The sequence below is a fragment of the Carlito syrichta genome, unplaced genomic scaffold, assembly GCF_000164805.1.
Source record: "Carlito syrichta isolate Samal-C Ts95f unplaced genomic scaffold, Tarsius_syrichta-2.0.1 Scaffold309295, whole genome shotgun sequence".
Taxonomy (NCBI): Eukaryota; Metazoa; Chordata; class Mammalia; order Primates; family Tarsiidae; genus Carlito; species Carlito syrichta.
Genome location: NW_007253391.1, coordinates 347,595 through 352,804, shown reverse-complemented (window position 1 = coordinate 352,804; position 5,210 = coordinate 347,595). Strand labels below are relative to the sequence as shown.

Here is a 5,210-nt window from a genome sequence, read left to right as displayed (position 1 = left end):
GTATGTATCTTTCAGCCATTACTACACAGTCTTGATTATTATAGCTATATAACAGTTCTTGAAATTGAGTAGTTTGCTTTTTCCTACTTTATTCATTGTTTTCAAAAATTATTTTAGCTATTTTATTTTATTTTTTGCCTTCTCATAGACATTTTAGAGTAACTTTGTATCTACAAAAACATTTTGCTGAGATGCTGTTAGGAATTATATTAAATTTGTATATCAATTTGAAGAGAGTTGACATCTTTATGTGTTGAGTCTTACAGTCCATAAATATGGCACATCTACCTGTTTATTGAGATCTCATTTGATTTTTTCATTAGTGTTCTGTATTTTTCAGCATAAAAGATACTGTACATGTTTGGTTACACTGATTTCTGTCCCCTCATGTCCACTTAAGGACAGCTCTCCAGCAGTTCTCTACTCTTAATTCTTATACCACCAGTTTTTGACTCTACCAGATCTTTTCTGCTAGTGATCATTTCTCCCATCTTAAAACAAGACAGCACACTAATTTTTCTTTGGTTCCGTTTTTCTTCCAACTACTGCCCTATTTCTTTGCTTTTCTTTGTAGCAAAACGTCTAAAAAGAGTTGTGCATACTTGTTGTTCCCAATTCATTTTCTCTCTTCCTTTCTTAAATCAACTCCAGTCTGGCATATGCCCCTACCTTGTCAAGGTATTGTGACCTCTGTATTATTAAATCTGGTGGTCAACTTGCAGCCCCCATCCTTCCTGACTTTTCAGTAGCATTAATGTAGCTGATCTCTCATTGATAAACTTTTCTGTACTTCAGAGAAATACAAATGCAAGGTGAAATTTGGTATCCATTGAATCTCTCCAAATTAAGAAGTCTGGTAAATCATTTTTTGTTTTTGTTTTTTGGTTTTTTTTAGAAAGCAGGATTTATTGAGAGGACAGAAAAGCTCCCATAGTGGTAGGGGACCCGAGAGGGTTGCCCTGGTAAATCGTTTTAAGTGTAGTGAAAGGAAAACTCATATGTTTCTAGTGAGAATATAAATTGGTACTGCCACCTTGGAAGACAGTAAAGTTGAAGATAGAAAGTTGAAGATTTTTCATCCAAAAGTTCCATTACTAGGGGCTTGATCTTGAGAAACTTTTACAGATGTGATCTGTATGAGATTATTCATTGTAGTATGATTTATAGTAACAAAAAGTGTAAGCTACCTGTCTCTTAGCAGGATCTCCAAATTCACCGTTGAAATTTAATTGCTATTGTGAAAGTGATAAGAGGTTGGACTGATAAGAGGTGATTAAACCATGAGGGCTTTGCCCTTGTGAATAAATTAATGCTCTTTTCAAGGGAGTAGGTTTGTTATTCGAGTAAGCTATTATAAAAGCAAGTCCGGCCCTCTCTTGTTTGCTTTCTTGCCCTTCTACTTTCTGCCAGGGGATGATATTCAAAAAAGACCCTTACCAGATGGGATCCCCTTGACCTTGAACTTCCTAACCTTCAGAACTGTAAGAAATGAATTTCATATATATATCCCATTCTGTGGTACAGTATTCTGTTATAGCAACACAAAATGGACTAAGTAGGGGAATGTATGCAGCTTATTCATGTAATGAATTACCATTTAGCAATGGCACTGAATAAACTAGAGCTACATGAATCAGCACAGATAAATCTAAAAAACAATGCTAAGTGTAATATGTTAGGTATGAAAGGATAAGTATTTTATATTTGTGTATAAGAGGTATTAAGTGGGACTTGTCGTTTTAGCATTTTTCCTAAGCTCAGGACAGTAGCTGATAAAGGATCTCTGTATTATAAAGTGAGGTGTTGAACTTACTGGAAAGTGGCCATAATTTGTCCTGGAACTTTAGCACCTCCAGCTATACAAGATAGAGTTTAATGCGAGTAGAGGTTCTTTGGACAGTTACCAACCCAAGAGGGAGTGCTGTAGTCTTTATATCGTCCTCCCTGTGAGTGGAAAACAATTTCTCTGAGAGATTGGGGAACTTCTCAGGAGAGAAATTTCTTTAGCCTGCCGGGTTGCAAAAAATAGGCTTCCCTGAGATGTTACTTGAGTGTTGGAATTGGGTCCCCTGAAGTTATAGAAGGCTCAGAGACTGGGCCTGCTGCTATATTCCTGAAGAAGCATAAACTTAAGACATATGTAAAATAGATTTACACTGTGTATCCAGTGATATAGAGTCAGTGGTGTTTCCTTTGGGCCATGTACCACTTTAGAGACTAGATAGTCTAGATCAGCAGTTCCCAACCTTTTTGGCATCAGGGACTGGTTTCCTGGAAGACAGTTTTTCCATGGACGGGGGTGGGGGAATTATCAGGCATTAGATTCTCATAAGGATCTCACAATCTAGATTCCTTGCATGCACAGTTCACAATAAGGTTCATACTCTTATGATATACTTGCCTGCCACTCACCTCTTGCTGTGCGGCTGCGTTCCTAACAGGCCATGGACCAATCCAGGTCTGTGGCCTGGGGGTTGGGTTTAGGTCTAGGTCTAGAGCGTTCTTGTAAGAAACTTACCAAAGAGAGTTGCCTACTCAGCAGAAGCAACCCCAGGTATGTACCACTAGAGGAGGAGTTTTAAGAAGTAAGCTGGAGAATGTCTCTTCTGTACCAGAGAATGTTACAATGAAATATAACTGGACAATGGGAAATATGGTCAAAACAGATTTTATTCAGGAACTCTTGCAGTTGGAGAAAAGATACCTCATTATAGAATTGGTTTCATTTCTGAATACAGCAAAACCAGATAGGGATTTATAGTCACTAAGAGAATGAGGAGTGTTAGTGGATGAGAACTTAACCACGAGGAGACATTAAGGGTGAGGGATTCTTTCTAAACTGACTTAATAGGATTCTTTTAAAAACCGGGCTATGCAGGCTGAACAAGGACTGTAGCCAAAGTCAAGCAAGGTCTAGTCTAGAAAAGAGCTCAGAGGAGTCTCACTGAAGTCTGATCGAGTAGAGAATCTTTGTCAGTCCCCACAAAATGAATTTCAGAACTCTCAAAATGCACCATGAGAGAGATCCCAAGGTTAGACTTCTCCCATGATTTGAGGATGCCTGATAACCAAGAGAAAACTACCAACAGCACCGTGTTATATGTACTTTGTCTCTTCTCACTTCTTCACCCTTATTCCCATCCTATGGTTGGCAGAATAGTGGTCCCCCCAAGATAGAAGGTCCTCATAGATGGAACCTATAAATATCACTTTATAAGGAAAAAGAATCTTTGCATATATGATTGAATTAGTGATCTTGAGATGGGGAGATTATCTTGACTATCTTGATCCTAAATGCAATCACATATATCCATATGAGAGGGAAGCAGAGGAAGATTTGAACACACACATAGAGGAAAAGGTGATGTGAAGACAGCAGAGAGTTTCAGAGACATTGGCCGTGAGTATTGGAGTGGTATGGCCACAAGCCAAGGAATGCCAGCACTTACTAGACCTGCTCGGAGAGGCAAGGGAAAAATGCTCCCCCAGAGCCTCTGGAAAGAGCAGGGAGTGTAATCCTGCTGACACCTTTACTTCAGCACAGTGATAATGATTTAGGCCTCCAGAATTGTAAGATAATGAATTTGTGTTGTTTTAAACCATTAAGTTTGTGGTAATTTATTACAGCAGCATTTGAAACTAGCACTTATACCATCATACAATACTATACACATACGAAGAGTCTTCAGAAAGTTCATGGAAAATGTGCATTATAAAAAAACTGCATGGATGTCAAAAAAAATTTTTTTAACAAAATAAGCTCATACTAACTTGTTATAACATGTGTGAACAGGATCTAATTTGAGGCACTAAGAAGGAAAGACATCAGTTTGAAAAAACCCCTATCAGAGCAACATGGATTCTGCTAAAATTGAAGCAAGAACATCAAATTTATGGTGAGGCTTAGGAGGAAGAGTGGTGAAATCACGATGATTTAGGAAAAGTTTATGGAGACAATGCTTCCCCCAAAATTAACAGTTTACAAATGGATAACTTGTTTTAAGAAGGGACATGATGATGTTGAAGCCCACGGCAGCAGGCCATCCACATCAACTTGAGTAAAAAGTTCATCTTGTTGGTGCCCTGATTGAATCGGGCTTATAGGACCTACGATTAACAGCAGAAACAGTAGCCAACACCATAGACATCTCAGTAGCAACACCATGGACTTCTCGGTTGATTCAGCTTACACAATTCCTACTGAAAAATTAAAATTGAACAACCTTTCCATTCATTTGGTGCCCAAAGCATTGTATCCAGAACAGCAGCAGACAAGAGCAGGGCTTTTGATGGAATTTTTAAATGAGTAGGATCAAGATTCTGCAACATTCTTTTGAAGAGTTGTAGCAGGAATTGAAACATGGTTTTGCCAGTATAATTCTGAAGACAAAGCACAATCAAAGCATTGGCTACCCAGAGGTGGAAGTAGTCTAGTTAAGCAAAAGTGGACTGGTCAAGAGCAAAGGTCGTGGCAACAGATTTTTGGAGTACTCAAGGTGTTTTGCTTGTTGACTTTCTGGAAGTTCAAGAGCAATAACATCTGTTTATTGTTAGAGTGTTTTGAAAGTTAGCCAAAGCTTTAGCAGAAAAACAACTGGGAAAATGCCTCTAGAGTCCTTCTCTACCACAACAGTGCTCTTGCTCATTCCTCTAATCAGATGAGGACAATTTTGGGAAATTGTTTGATGAGAAATCATTGTGTCCATTTTACAATTCTGATTTGTCTCCTTCTGATTTCTTTTTGTTTCCTAATCTTTTTTTTTTTTTTTTGAGTCAGAGTCTCACTCTGTCTCCCAGGCTATAGTGCAGTGGCATGCTCACAGCCACCGCAGCCTCGGCCTACTGGGTTCAGGAGATCCTTCTGCTTCAGCCTTCCAAGTAGCTGGGACCACAGGCACGTGCCACCACACCCAGCTAATTTTTTGATTTATTGTAGAGATGAGGTCTTGCCATGTTGCCCAGACTGATCTCGAACCTGTGGTCTCAGGCAGTTCTCTTGCCTCAGCCTCCTAAAGTGCTGGGATTACAAGCGTGGGCCATGATGCCCAGCCTGTTTCCTAATCTCAAAAAATTGTTAAAGGTCACACATTTTTCTTCAGAGAATAATGTAAAAAAGACTTCATTGGTATGGTTAAATTTCCAAAACCCAGTTATTTTATTTTATTTTTATTTATTTATTTATTTATTTTGAGTTGGAGTCTCACTCTGTC

General features: G+C 38.7%; 1 protein-coding gene across 1 annotated transcript in view; it reads left to right on the top strand.

Annotated features, from left to right (window-relative positions):
• The first annotated feature begins 1,437 nt into the window (after positions 1-1,437).
• Positions 1,438-5,210, top strand: part of ZDHHC17 (zinc finger DHHC-type containing 17) — a 77,700-nt gene continuing 73,927 nt past the window's right edge. The window contains exon 1 of the mRNA XM_008067140.2: positions 1,438-1,481. The gene's annotated coding sequence lies outside the window, so the exon portion shown is untranslated. The remainder of the gene's footprint in view (positions 1,482-5,210) is intronic.